Source organism: Cervus elaphus, chromosome 1 (genome assembly GCF_910594005.1).
Source record: "Cervus elaphus chromosome 1, mCerEla1.1, whole genome shotgun sequence".
NCBI lineage: Eukaryota > Metazoa > Chordata > Mammalia > Artiodactyla > Cervidae > Cervus > Cervus elaphus.
The window spans coordinates 29,844,904-29,861,088 of NC_057815.1; the positions used below are offsets into that span (position 1 = coordinate 29,844,904).

Consider the following 16,185-nt stretch of genomic DNA (forward strand, 5'->3'; position numbering starts at 1 on the left):
ATTAAAAAAAAGAGAAAGAAGAATGAAAAAATAACAAAGAATAAAGATGAAATTAATGAGAGATAACACATACAAAACAGAAAGCTGATGACCAAAAATATTCTTTGAAGAAATTAATAAGAGCAACAAATTATGGGACTAACTGGGCATGAGAAAAGGAAGAAGGGGACTTCCCTGGTGGTAAAATGGATAAGAATCCACCTGTAAATGCAGGGGACTCGGGTTCAATCCCTGGTCTGGGAAGACTGCACACGCCTCAGAGGACTAAGCCCATGAGCCACAACTAGTGAGCCTGCCTGCTTCAACCACCGAAGCAGGTGCCTGGAGCTGGTGCTCCACGGCAGGAGGAGGAGAAGCCACTGCCAAGAGAAGCCGGCGCACCGCAACTTGAGAAAGCCCCCACACAACAGTGAAGGCCCAGAGCCACCAAAAAGAAAATAAATAAGTTTTTAAAAAGGAAGAAGAAAAAAATAATTTACTAGGAATGAAATAGGGTACAAAGCTAGTAATAGCAGAGAATTTTTTAAATCTCAAAAGAGAATATTAGGAGCAACATGACAGCAAAAGTTTCCAAAGATAAGAGAGAAAAATAATTTTCTAGGGAGGAAACATATACAAAATGGATCCAAGAAAAACAGGAAAGCTTCAATATCCCAGTATAAAGATCTGATTCAAAGTATGTCCCTTGAAAGTCCAGGTCATTTCATATGTGAATCTAGTCATTTTATATGTGGATCTAGAAAATTTTCAAGAAACAGCTCACTCTTATTATTCAAGTTTTTCAGAGTATAGAAAAAGGTGGAAAGCTACTCAGATGAGGCTATTATCATCTCTGATAGCAAAATTAAATAAAGGACAATAGAAAATATAGGTATGGGCTATCTTTGTTTATAAGCATAGATAAAAGCATAAAATGGAATATTATCCAATGAAATGCTGTAGCAATACAGTAAAATAATAATACATCATGACTAAATAGAATACAAGAATGATTCAGCATTAGAAAATCTAACGGTATAATTCAGAATATTAACAAAGGGAATGAAACATATCATCATATTGTAGGTATCCAAAAAAAAAAAGCATTTGATAAAATGCAACATCCATTCATGATTTAAAAATTCTTACTTGCAAAGCATCAAGGGAAACTTGTTTGCAAGATAAAGAATTTTAATGTAAAAAAATAGCAAGGATCATTCTTAACAGTGAAACAAAAGTAATAATATCATTAAATTTAGAAGAAAAAAAAAGATGTATCAGCAAACTATTTCATTAACTCAATTTCAAGTGCCCTCTCTGTTTCCTAATCCTCTTTGTTCAGTACAGTTCAGTCGCTCAGTCGTGTCCAACTCTTTGTGACCCCATGGACTGCAGCACACCAGGCCTTCCTGTCCATCGCCAACTCCTGGAGTTTACCCAAACTCATCTCCATTGAGTTGGTGATGCCATCCAACCATCTCATCCTCTGTCATCCCCTTCTCCTCCTGCCCTCAATCTCTCCCAGAATCAGGGTCTTTTCAAATGAGTTCTTCACATAAGGTGGCCAGAGTCTTGGACTTTCAGCTTCAACATCAGTCCTTCCAATGAACGCCCAGGACTAATCTCCTTTAGGATGGACTGGTTGGATCTCCTTGCAGTCCAAGGGACTCTCAAGAGTCTCCTCCAACACCAAAGTTCAAAAGCATCAATTCTTCGGTGCTCAGCTTTCTTTATAGTCCAACTCTCACATCTCTACATGACTACTGGAAAAACCATAGCTTTGACTAGATGGACCTTTTTTGGCAAGGTAATGTCTCTGCTTTTTAATATGCCTAATCCTCTTATACTCCCCTAATTTCCACCCTCTAAATATTCTATGTCGCCTTCCCTATCCTCAAACTTCAGGCATACCTACTCCACCCCACTTACTCCACCCCACTCCACCCCATTCCAATCCTTGGAATGTCCAAAAGTCCCTACATGATCTGGCCCACCATCACCTCCTGACCTTACCCCCTTCTACCCGACTCCTTGCTCTCTCTCTTCCAAACACATTCCTGGCTGTGTCTCAAAACAATGCTAGTATACTCCTGGCTTCTCCCCTGGAGAAGGAAATGGCAACCCACTCCAGTATTGTTGCCTGGGAAATCCCACGGACACAGGCACGGGAGCTTGGCTGTGGAAAGAGTCAGACATGACTTAGCAACTAAAACAACAACATTAAATGTCAAACTGTCTCCTTCTTCCCACTTCTCTTCCAAAATCTCCTTACTTCTCAGTCCCTAAATCCCACTGCTTCCTAAGTGGATGAACTTGACTCCTCATCTTCCTTTACTGCTCCCAACAAAGCACAATCTCTTCTTTGATTTTCTATAGTTCTCTTTCATCATTTATCATTTCTACAACAGCAAGCATCACCTTTATTTGCACTTCATTTTGTCATGCTTTTTATTAAGCACGGTCTGTAAAGTATCTCATTCAAACCTCACAACTAGTCTATAAAACTGGTATTATCATTATCCCCAATTTATGGGGGAAAAAACCAAGATGTAGAAAAATTTATATTTAACTTAATTGTATTCTCAATCTCTACAGTTATTGCTATACTTGTCTTATCTTCCATAGGAAAATATTTTGAGAGCATTGTCTATGTCTTGATCATCATCATATTTTCCAAAGGATCTTGGTACTTTACATAGGGCACACTCCAAAAATTTTTATTTAAAAAATAAGTAAAATCATCGGCACACACTGCAACCTTTCTCTTCTTACCTTTCTCCATATAGAAATGGAATTACCACATTGCAAAGTTTAAACATTTTAAGATCCTTAACTCATATTGCCAAAATTTTCCAGAAAGATATCACTTTACATCCTTACTATTAACTTTGCTCTGAAAAAAATCTTTTAATAATTTGTAAGTGAAAAAGAGGAGCCCAAGTTTTAAATTATACTTCTTGGATTACTACTAAGATTGATCTTTTTTTCTTCAATGAATGTTAGCCCCATTTGGATTTTATCATATGCATTGGTTCATATACTTTGCCCATTTTTCTCTAATATGCTTCTAGTGTTTTGCCTCATCTACTTATGTGAACATTTTACATATTATGGGAATATTTCACATATTTTACATAGTATATGAATATTTTACAAACTGCTCATATGAATATCTTACATATGAAACCTCTTGTTGAATCTAGTTATAGTTTTTTCCCAGTTTGCCATTTCTTAAATTTACATTTAGTTTTAAATGATTTTTGACATTCATTTCAGTCTTATTAAAAAGTTGAGTTTTTCCTATGTAATGCCTTTCATGGCTTTTAAGTTTAGAAAGTTATTTCCCCATCCTGAGGCAGATAAATATTGCCCTATGAGTTTTTCCCTTTTTGTATGTTCGTTCACTTCAGTTAAGTCGCTCAGTCGTGTCCAACTCTTTGCAACCCCATGCACACCAGGCCTCCCTGTCCAACAACAACTCCTGGAACTTGCACAAACTCATGTCCATTGAGTCAGTGATGCCATCCAACCATCTCATCCTCTGACATCCCCTTCTCCTCCCACCTTCAATCTTTCCCAGCATCAGGGTCTTTTCCAGTGAGTCAGTTCTTCACATCAGGTGGCCAAAATATTGGAGTTTGCACTTCAGTATCAGTCCTTCCCATGAATTTTCAGGACTGATTTCCTTTTAGGATGGACTCGTTGAATCTCCTTGCAGTCCAAGGGACTCTCAAGTCTTCTCCAACACCACAGTTCAAAAGCATCAATTCTTCAGCGCTCGGCTTTCTCTATAGTCCAACTCTCACATCCATACATGACTACTGGAAAAACCATAGCTTTGACTAGATAGAACTTTGTCAGCAAAGTAATGTCTCTGCTTTTTAATATGCTATCTAGGTTGGTCATAACTTTTCTTCCAAAGAGCAAACATCTTTTAATTTCATGGCTGCAGTCACCATCTGCAGTGATTTGGGAGCCCAAAAAAATAGTCTCTCTCTGTTTCCACTGTTTCCCCATATATTTGCCATGAAGTGATGGGACCAGATAGTTTTCTGAATGTTGAGCTTTGGCCAACTTTTTCACTCTCCTCCTTCACTTTCATTGAGAGGCTCTTTAGTTCTTCAATTTCTGCTATAAGGTGGTGCCATCTGCATATCTGAGGTTATTGATATTTCTCCTGGAAATCTTGATTCCAGCTTGTGCTTCATCCAGCCCAGCATTTCTCATGATGTACTCTGCACATAAGTTAAATAAACAGGGTGACAATATACAGCCTTGACGTACTCCTTTCCCAATTTGGAACCAGTCTGTTGTTCCATGTCCAGTTCTAACTGTTGCTTCTTGACCTGCATACAGATTTCTCAAGAGGCAGGTCAGGTGGTATGGTATTCCCATCTCAAAAAATTTTCCAGAGTTTCTTGTGATCCACACAGTCAAAGGCTTTGGCATAGTCAATAAAGCTTAAGTAGATGTTTTTCTGGGACTCTCTTGCTTTTTTGATGATCCAGCAGATGTTGGCAATTTGATCTTTGGTTCCTCTGCCTTTTCTAAAACCACCTTGAACATCTGGAAATTCACGATTCACGTACTGTTGAAGCCTCGCTTGGAGAATTTTGAGCATTTCTTTACTAGTGTGTGAGATGAGTGCAATTGTGCAGTAGTTTGAGCATTCTTTGGCATTGCTTTTCTTTGGGATTGGAATGAAAACTGACATTTTCCAGTCCTGTGGCCACTATTGAGTTTTCCAAATTTGCTGGCATATTGAGTGCAGCACTTGCACAGCATCATCTTTCAGGATTTCAAATAGCTCACCTGGAATTCCATCACCTCCACTAGCTTTGTTCATAGTGATGCTTTCTAAGGCCCACTTGACTTCAGATTCCAGGATGTCTGGTTCTAGGCTGGTGATCACACCATTGTGATTATCTGAATCATGAAGATCTTTTTTGTATAGTTTTTCTGTATTCTTGCCACCTCTTCTTAATATCTTCTGCTTCTGTTAGGTCCATACCATTTCTGTCCTTTATTGTGCTCATCTGTGCATGAAATGTTCCCTTGGTATCTCTAATTTTCTTGAAGAGATCTCTAGATTTTCCCACTTTATTGTTTTCCTCTATTTCTTTGCATTGATCACTGAGGAAGGCTTTTTTTAATTTCTCCTTGCTATTCTTTGGAACTCTGCATTCAAATGGGTATATCTTTCCTTTTCTCCTTTGCCTTTCACTTCTCTTCTATTCAGTTATTTGTAAGGCCTCCTCACACAACCATTTTCCCTTTTTGCCTTTCTTTTCCTTGGGGATGGTCTTGATCCCTGTCTCCTGTACAATGTCAAGAACCTCCATTCACAGTTCTGCAGGCAATCTACCAGATATCACCCCTTAAATTTATTTCCCACTTCCACTGTATAATCATAAGGGATCTGATTTAGGTTATACTTGAATGATATAGTGGTTTTCCATACTTTCTTCAATTTAAGTCTGAATTTGGCAATAAAGGTCTGTGCCACAGTCAGTTCCTGGTCTTGTTTTTGCTGATTGTATAGAACTTCTCCATCTTCGGCTGCAAAGAATATAATTAGTCCGATTTCGGTATTGACCATCTGGTGATGTCCATGTGTAGAGTCTTCTCTTGTGTTGTTGGAAGGGGGTGTTTGCTATGACCAGTGCATTCTCTTGGCAAAACTCCATTAGCCTTTGCCCTGCTTCATTCTGTATTCCAAGGCCAAATTTGCCTGTTACTCCAGGTATCTCTTGAGTTCCTACTTTTGCATTCCAGTCCCCTATAATGAAAAGGACATCTTTTTTGGGTGTTAGTTCTAGAAGGTCTTATAGGTCTTCATAGAACGATTCAACTTCAGCTTCTTCAGCATTACTAGTTGGGGCATAGACTTGGATTACTGTGATATTGATTGGTTTGCCTTGGAAACCAACAGAGATCATTCTATTGTTTTTGAAATTGCATCTAAGTACTGCATTTCAAACTCTTTCGTTGACTATGAGGGCTACTCCATTTCTGATTTTAACTATGCCTTTAATACTAACGGGTGTTGTTTTTTTCTTTCTAAATTTTATCATTTTGTGAGTATGACATAAAGAGTAAGGGAGTTGCAAATATGATTCCTTGTCTTAGTTCGCTGTATTTTCCTTTTTTCCTCTTAGTTTACAGGAGCTTTCACTTGTTCCAGTGTTCTAAGATCTTTTCCATCTCAAAATTCAGGTTCATTAGTTTTAGGAAAACTTTTTAGTAACCTCTTTGAAAATTTTCTGTAGTTATTCCCTCCGTACATTAACACCTATATTTGGATACCAGACCTCATGGATTCAACCTCTAATTTTTATGTATTTTCTTCTTTCAATTTTCTCTTTATCACTGTCTTCTGAAATTTTTTCTCATCTTTATCTTCCAAACCTACTTCTACTGTCTTTTTCATATCTTTTATCAAATTTTTAATTTTCAACAGCTCATTTCTGTTCCCTTAGCTCTTTTCTGTGTATATAGCTTCCTTACCCGCACTGTCCCCAAGGTCCTGTTTTTGTTTCATGGGTACACTTATTTAATCTCTCAGTTCAGTTCAGTCGCTCGATCTTGTCCAACTCTTTGTGACCCCAAGGACCGCAGCATGCCAGGCTTCCCTGTACTTCATCACCTCCTGGAGTTTGCCCAAACTCATGCCCATTGTGTCAGTGATGCCATCCAACCATTTCATCCTCTGTCATCCCCTTCTCCTCCTGCCCTCAATCTTTCCCAGCATCAGGGTCATTTCAAATGAATCAGTTCTTTGCATCAGTTGGCCAAAATATTGGAGTTTCAGTTTCAGCATTAGTCTTTCCAATGAATATTCAGGATTGATTTTCTTTAGGATTGACTGGTTTGATCTCCTTGCTGTTCAAGGGACTCTCAAGATTATTCTCCAATACCACAGTTCAAAAGTATCAATTGTTCAGCACTCAGCTTTCTTTATGGTCCAGCTCTCATATCCATACAAGACTACTGGAAAAACCATAGCTTTGACTAGACAGACCTTTGTTGGCAAAGCAGTGTCTCTACTTTTTAATATGCTGTCTAGGTTTATCATAGCTTTTCTTCCAAGGAAGAAGCATCTTTTAATTTCATGACTGCATCCACCATCTGCTGTGATTGTTGAGCCCAAGAAAATTAAGTCTGTCACTGTTTCCATTTTTACCCCAACTATTTGCCATGAAGGGACGGGACCAGATGCAATGATCTTTGTTTTTTGAATGTTGAGTTTAAGCCAGCTTTTTCACTCTACTCTTTCACTTTCATCAACAGGATCTTTAGTTCCTCCTCACTTTCTGCCATAAGGGTGGTATCATCTGCATATCTGAGGTTATTGATATTTCTCCTGGTAATCTTGATTCTGGCTTGTGCTTCATCCAGCCCGGCATTTCACATGATGTACTCTGCATATAAGCTTAATAAGCAGGGTGACAATATACAGCCTTGATGTACTGCTTTCCCAATTTTGAACCAGTCTGTTGTTCCATTCTGTTGCTTCTTGGCCTGCATACAGGTTTCTCAGGAGGCAGGTAAGGTGGTTTGATATGCCCATCTCTTGAATTTTCCACAGTTTGTTGTGATCCATACCATCAAAGGCTTTAGCATAGTCAGTGAAGCAGAAGTAGATGTTTTTCTAGAATTCTCTTGTTTTTTCTATGATCCAATGGATGTTGGCAATTTGATCTCTGCTTCCTCTCCTTTTCTAAATCCAGCTTGAACATCTGGAAGTTTTCAGTTCATGTACTGTTGAAGCCTGGCTTGGAGAATTTTGAGCATTACTTCATCTCTCAGAAACTACTGAAATGTCATTGACTTTTGGAGGTACTTTCCCCTCCTACATAGTCTGGTTCTTTGAAACTTCTTTTTCTGTTTGTTTGTTTTGGCTTCTTTCAGGTTCAAGGCTTTCCTCAAATGTCTGGTGATCCTTAGTAATAAGCTCAAATATAAGGATAAGGCGCAAGGAACTTATTAGAAGCTGTGGATGGTTTTGGTGACTTATACTTCCCCGTATGGTTATCTGGCTGGGCTGTTTCCTGACTGAAGCTCTGATGCTGGTATCTCTACAACTGGTGATATTCAACAGTAAAGAATCTTCTAATCTTCCCCCTGAAGGGACAGGCCTGGTTTCCCCACCAAAAAGAAAATGGGTCTTGAATTTTCTAATATCCAACTGCGTAGGTCCAGTAAATCAACCGGTTTCCCCTTAGACAGCCATTCTCCCAGTGGTTCCCCAAAATTCCCAGTCCAGAGAACATCCTTTTCAGCCACTCTAGTCAGTGAAGCTTAGTTTTCTGTCAGGGTGAGTAGCAGTTTACTCTGCTGCCCGGAGGGGGAGGGGCGGAATCTTAACTGCTTCTAAGACAGACTTCCAACAAGTCCTCCTTAGCCCCATTTTAACTGTCACACCGAGAGGTACCATGAATTCCTGGTGCCTTTGGGGTTCTTAGAGACAACTGAGTCGCTTCTTGAATTTCACTGCCAATTTAGGATTCAACTTTCCAGGGTTTGACAAATCAGTTTCTACTTGTCCTACTGTTTTCAAATTTTGCTTCTACATTATCTCCTTTACCATTTTCTTTGTATATTACATATATATATATACACACACACACATATATAATTGTAGTTTTTTATTTTTGGCTGTGCCAGGTCTTCCGTGCTGCGTGGGCTCGTTCGTTGCAGAAAGCAGGGGTTACTTTCTAGTTGTGGTGCACAGACTTCTTATTGCAGTGGCTTCTCTTGTTGTGGGTTCTAGGGTAAGCAGGTATCAGTAATTGTGGCGTAAGGGCTTATAGTTGCTCCGAGGCCATACGGGATCTTCCCAGACCAGGGATAAACCCATGTCTCCTGCATTGGCAGGCGAGTTCCTTACCACCAGGGAAGCCCTGTTTATTACTTCTCAAAACAAAGATCCTGTTATTGTCACTCCAGTGGAGTTTTGGAGCAAACAAAGTAAATGTTTTTAAAGCACCATCTTTATCTCATTTTCCCAACTGTCTCTCCCAATAGTTCCTAAAACTAACTCTCAGCTTCAAATACATGCACTTCGGCTCTCCCCTTTCTTCTCTCAATGCAATGGTTTGTTGCTCAGTCGTGTCCGACTCTGTGCTAACCCATGGACTGTGGCCCATCAGACTCCTCTGTCCGTGGGATTCTCCAGGCAAGAATACTGGAGTGGGTTGCCATTCCTTCCTCCAGGGCATCTTCCCAACCCAGGGATCGAACACAAGTCTCCCACATTTAAGTGGACTCTGTCTGAGCCACCAGGGAAGCCCCACTTTCTTCTCTGTTATTTAAATTATGATCCCTGCCTTCCAGACAAGTCTCCTGCTTGAAGGATCCTTCTGCATGCGTGCTCATCGCTTCAGCCGTGTCCACCTCTGTGCGACCCTATGAACTGTAGCCTGCCAGGCTCCTCTGTCCATGGGATTCTCCAAGCAAGAATACTGGAGTGGGTTGCCATGCCCTTCTCCAGGTGATCTTCCTGACCCAGGGATCAACCCTGTGTCTTTTGTCTCCTGCATTGGCGGGTGGGTTCTTTAACCACTAGTGTCACCTGGGATGCTCCAAACCTGCAAACCCTAGGTGCTTGTAAAGACTGTCCTCTACACTCCATGAGCACTGTTTGCCTGCACCATTTATTTGGTGCTTAAAACAAACTGTTGATGTGGGAACTCTCCAGACTGTTTTACTTGAAGCTAGCTTGCACCTTCAGTGGGCACTTAAGTAATAAATCCCTTCTATGAGATGTGCTTGCTTCTTTTTCTGAGATACCTGCATGTTTCTGCTCCACAAGCTTCAACATTCTCTTCTTGAGAAGTTGTGTGGAAAAGAGAAGATGAAAAGGTACCTTTTCCCGGACCCTTTTAATCTCAAATGCCAATATTTGATGTGGACTCCCTAGTAAGGAACATCCAGGAGTGTGGACATAAAGGACAATGACACATGATGGAAAGTGTCAGGCATGAACAGCATGGCAAAAATACTGATCCAAAAAAAAAAAAAAAAACCTGATACAGTCAAACAGCAGAAATTAAATCATGACAAAGGCAATGACTTGGTCTTGAAATCAGCAACTTAAATGTCTTGTAATGATTTCATTGTGACATGTAATAAATTGAGCCTGGGAATATTAACCTCAGAGACTTCTCTCTTTACTTTGCTCTTACATGGATGCTGTGGCAATCACAGCGGTATCTGGCAGTCAGGCAGAAGTCTTGAACGTGTATCTCCATGACACAGCCACTCAAATTTTAATTCTGACACAGGCTTCTTTGATTTGTCAATAAATTTTTAATATATTTCTTGAGTAGTATTTAATCCTAATTCTTGCAATTCTCCCAGAGATCCCATAAAACCACTGAAAAACAAACTAAACTCAAAACAGAACCAACCTCCTTTGCCTAAGGGTAAATTCTCCAGGCAATAAAGAATCCTGACAAATATACTTTCTATCCCTCATTCCCACTCCTCAAAGGCTTATTACTCTTACATATTTTAGCTGTTTCTGGTATTTTGTATTTCCTGTATTTCTAGACTTTGCAGTTTTAGATATTGTGGACATAAACTATAAAAGACATGGATCTAGTTCTCTTTTGCTCCATCCCAGCACACATAGGCTTTCCCTACCCCAACCTCTCATATATAATTGGTTATAACTATTAACCAATATTTTGGTTAAATCAAGTCTGAAGTTTTACCACACAATCTTAGATACAGCTGAATCATGTAGTGTACCATGATTGCACTACGTTTCATGTACAAAATGTTATCCTATAGTTAATTAATGCCTTATTTCATTTGCCTAGTTTTATACATATTAATTCATCCCCAAATTCATTCCCAGTAGTGTGAATCTTTTCTAAATACATAAAACACTTCAGGTACCAAATCTAATTTCTCTTTTCAGAAATATTCTTCCTGGAGCCCTCCATATGCTTACTTGAATCTGGACTGGTTAGTCTTTAGGCTGTTGCACAGACTGTATCCTGGGGTTTCTATTCACTGAAATTCTGGGTGTTCTTTTTATTATGTGAGATCCCCTAATTTACCCCCACCCCCATCCAAATCTGTCTTCTTTCCTGGTTTATTTTCTTGGGTTGGTGGAGTATCCATCAGGAACATCCTTGGAAGCATCATTAGACATTATGAAGTAGCTCACAGAATCTCCAGGAGGACCAGAGAATAGGGTTTGGCAACTGTGCACCCAGGAACACCCAAATTATCCAACCATCTATGTATTCTATACCTTCTCTGGTCAAAGACCCTGAGCAAGGGACATCACTAGCTAAAACCTATGCCACTGCTGCATCTGAAAGCTCAGTCTCTCACCATCCTCCTCCAGGGTCACATCTTGTGCAAAACTGACTTTCACACATTTCTTCAAATTGAGGGCTTCCACAGAAATGTCTGATTGGAAGAGCTAGGGTCGTGTGCTTATGTCTTTGCTACAACAGATACTGGATAAGTGACTTACCACTTGGCAAGGCAGGGGTTATAATGTGTGAATTTCCTCAGATATAAAAACAGAATTCTAAAGTTACTGGCCACAAATGTAACAGCTGTCTACCAGAATCTGCATGTCTGAAAATGTCTGTGCTCTACCTTTTTCTTTCAAGATTCTGGAGACAATGTTCCATTGAATCACAGCTTCTAAAAATCCAAAACAAATCTGCTTTCTGATGCTTTTTGTGTAACCTATCTTTCTTGAACACTTTGATGATTATTTCTTTGCTCCTTATTTTCTGAGATTTCATCAAAATATGGTTGCCTTTTTTTTGCCAGTTATTGTGTTAGATCTTCTGATGTAAATTTTTCATTGCTGAGAATTTTCTTATTCCATCTTTCTTTCTTTCCACTATATTTTCAGTTTTCTCTCTCTGGAAATATAATTTGTTGGATCTGAGACCTCCTGGGCTGATCCTCTAATTTTCTTATTTTTCTCTTATTTTCCATCTTTGTTCTTTTATTTTCCAAGCCTTCTAGCAATTATTTTTAATTTTCAGAAATTCTTTTGGTTCTCTGAATTCCTTTTATATTTCCAATATTTTTCATGGCTGCAGATTTCTCTCTTGTCTCTTTTGAAATACTAATAGGGTTTTTTTTTTAAGTTTCATTTATTCTCTACATTATGTCAGCTTCCCTCTGAATTCACCCTTGCAGGATGTTTTGGTTTCTATTTTTTTTATGTTAAATGCTCTCCTCATACATCTAATTACCCTTGGCTTATATTTAAATAAGAGTTAGGCACTAGAGAGTTGGGTTTGCTATGTATGACTGGTAAGATTTGCTGAGAATGTTCTAAGTAATTTCCTCAGGGAATGGGGACAAGTGACAGTGTCTGAAGGTGAGAGTATAATCAAAAGACTGTAAATTAATGCATCTATCTCATTTGAAATTGGGGCCTAGGAACTTATGGTGTCTTAATTTTTTGTTTCTGAGAAACAGTAAAAATAGAGAAAATAGAATATATAGTAAAATCCTGCATTCCAACCAGCCAGAATTGACATCTTAATATTTTATCATATTTGCTTCAAGTGGTTTTTTTAAACAGCTTTATTGAGATGTAATTTACATAACAAATATTTCACCCATTTTAAGTGTACAATTGATTTTTTTTTGGTATATTTACAGAGCTGTGCAGCCATCATCACAATGTACTTTTAGAACCTTTCCACCATTCCATGTATAAACCTCATGCCCATTTGCAGTCACAGCCTATTTCCTCTCAGCTCCAGGAAACCACTAATTGACTTTCTGTCTTTGTAGATTAACCTATCCTGGACATTTCATATAAATGGAATGTGTGATATTTTGTGTCTGGCTTGTTTCACTCAGCATGTTTTTGAGGTTCATTCATATTATAGGCATATTTCTTCTCTTTATGGTTGAATAATATTCCATTGTTATGAATATACCATATTTTATTTATCCATCCATCAGTTGATAACATTTGGGTTGTACTCTTTTGGCTCTTATGAATAATGCAGTTATGAACATTCATATTAAGTAGACAGGTTTTTATTTTTTCTTTGTATAGATACCTACAAGTGGAATTGCTGGGTCATATAGTAACAAAGCAAGTGGAGGTAATGGAATTCCAGATGAGCTCTTTCAAATCCTAAAACATGATGCTGTGAAAAGTGCTGCACTCAATATGTCAGCAAATTTGGAAAACTCAGCAGTGGCTACAGGACTGGAAAAGGTCACTTCTCATTCCAACCCCAAAGTATGTTCAAACTACCATAAAATTGCACTCATTTCACATGCTAGCAAAGTAATGCTCAAAATTCTCCAAGCTATGCTTCAACAGTACATGAACTGAGAACTTCCAGTTCAGGCTGGATTTGGATGTTCAAGCTGGATTTAGAAAAGGCAGAGGATCCACAGATCAAATTGCCAACATCCACTGGATCATAGAAAAAGCAAGAGAATTCCAGAGAAACATGTACTTTTGCTTCATTGATTACACTAAAGCCTTTGATGGTGTGAATCACAACAAACTGTGGAAAATTCTTCAAGATGGGACTACCAGATCACTTTACCTGCCTCCTGAGAAACCTGTATGCAGGTCAAGAAGCAGCAGTTAGAACCGGACATGGAACAACGGACTGGTTACAAATTGGGAAAACAGTACATCAAGGCTGTATATTGTCACCCAGTTTATTTAACTTACACGCAGAGTCCTTCACACAAAATGCCGGGCTGGATGAAGCACAAGCTGGAATCAAGATTGCCAGGAGAAGTAGCAATAATCTTAGATATGCAGACGACACCACCCTCATGGCAGAAAGTGAAGAGGAACTAAAGAGCCTCTTGATGAAAGTGAAAGAGGAGAGTAAAAAAGCTGGCTTAAAACTCAACATTCAAAAAATGAAGATCATGGCATCTGGTCCCATCACTTCATGGCAAACAGATGGGGAAACAATAGAACAGTGACAGACTTAATTTTCTTGGGCTCCAAAATCACAGCAGATGATGAATATGGCCATGAAATTAAAAGACATTTGCCACTTGGAAGGAAAGCTATGACAAAACACAGACAGTATATTAAAACACAGACACATTACTTTGCCAGCAAAGGTCTGTCTAGTCAAAGCTATGGTTTTTCCAGTGGTCATATATGGATGTGAGAGTTGCACCATAAAACTGAGTGCCGAAGAATTGATGCTTTTGAACTGTGGTGTTGCAGAAGACTCTTGAGAGTCCCTTGGACAGCAAGGAGATCAAACCAGTCAATCCTAAAGGACATCAATCCTGAATATTCATTGGAAGGACTGATGCTGAAGCTTCAATACTTTGGCCACCTGATGCAAAGAGACAACTCATTGGAAAAGACTCTGATGCTGGGAAAGATTGAAGGCAGGAGAAGGGGACGACAGGAGATGAGACGGTTGGATGGCATCACCAACTCAACAGACATGAGTTTGAGCAAGCTCTGGGAGATGAAGGACAGGGAAGCCTGGTGTGCTGCAGTCCATGGGGTCACAAAGAGTGAGACACAACTAAGCAACTGAACGATGATACTAACCCTATGTTTAACATTTTGAGAAACTGCTATACTATTTTTCCAAAGTGCCTGCAACATTTTCAGTTTCTATCAACCATATATGACGGTTCCAATTCTTCAATTGGAACCTCACCAATATCCGTAATTGTCTTTTTTGTTTATAGCACTTTAGTAAGATGTTGTATCTCACTTTGATTTGCATTTCCTTAACAACGTATGATGTTGAGCATTTGTCACTATGCTTATTGGCCATTCATATATCTTTTTTGAAGAAATTTCTATTCAAATCCTTTGCTCATATTTGCATGTGTTATAATTAATTGAGTTGCAAGAGATCTTTATATGTCCTGATTATAAGTTCTTTTTTGAATATATGATTTGCAAATATTTTCTCCCAGTCTGTGATTATCTTTTCACCTTCTTAACTATCTTTTGAAGTGCACGAGTTTTGAATTTTGATGAATCCATCAGTTTTCTTTATCGCTTATGCCTTTGGTGTTATTGCCTAGCTCAAGATCATGGAGATACATTTCTATGTTTTAAGAGTTTTATAGTTTTAGCTTACATTTAGGTCTATGATTAACTTTGACTTAGTTTTTGTGTATGGTGTGAGGTGAAAAAAGTGAAAGTGAACTTGCTTAGTCGTGTCTGACTCTTTGCGACCCGATGGACTGCAGCCTACCAGGCTCCTCTGTCCATGGGATTTTCCAGTCAAGAGTACTGGAGAAGATTGCCATTTCCTTCTCCAAATATGGTGTGAAGGAGGAATCCAGATTCAGACTTTTGTTTAAGGATATCCATTATTCCAGCAACAATGCATTGAAAAGATTATTCTTTCACTGTTGAAATGTCTTGAAAGTTTTGTTGATCCTATTCAAGTTTACAGTTAGTCATCAAACTACATATAGCTGTCCCTATACCAATGGCTTGATAATTGAAACTTTGCAGTGAAGTTTTGAAATGTGGAAGTATGAGTTCTCCAAACTTTTTATTATTTTTCAAGACTGTTTTGGCTATTTTGGGTCTTTAGCACTTATATACCTTTTTCAGGATAAACTTTTTTTCCTGGGGGAAAAAAAGCCAGCAGGAATTTCAATAGGGAATGCACTGGACCCATAGAACAATTGGGGGAGTATTGACATCTTAACAATACCATTTTCTGATCAATGAATATGGAATGTTTTTCCATTTATTTAGATCTTCTTTAACAATGTTTTGTAGTTTCCAGTGTAGAAGTCTTATATCTTTTTTGTTGAATTTGTTCTTAAACATTTTATTCTTTTTGATGATATTGTTAATGGAATGTTTTAATTTTCAGATCTTGCTGGTGTATAGAAATCAACTGATTTATGTGTATTTATCTTGTGTATCCTGCAATCTTGTTGAACTTATTTGTTGTAGTAGTTTAGTCATTCCCTAAGATTTTCTCTATATAAAATCAAGCTGTCAATAAAGATAGTTTTATTTCTTTCAAGTTGGATAACTTTTATTTTTTTCTTACCTAACTGCCTTGACTAGAATCTCCAGTGTAATGCTGAACAGACATCCTAAAGGGTCTTCTTCCTGGTTCAAGTATTTTTAAATAGAATAAATATTTCAGATGAAGTGGAAATCCCTTTCAGATTTAAATCCCAAATCCTAATCTCCTTCTCCTCCCCAACCCCAAAACAACAGCTATC

General features: G+C 38.5%; 1 protein-coding gene across 1 annotated transcript in view; it reads right to left on the reverse strand.

Moving 5' to 3' along the window:
* The window catches only part of LOC122691469 (lysine-specific demethylase 4D-like), a 28,400-nt gene that overhangs the window by 3,834 nt on the left and 8,381 nt on the right, over nt 1-16,185 (reverse strand). The gene's annotated exons all lie outside the window — the stretch shown is intronic.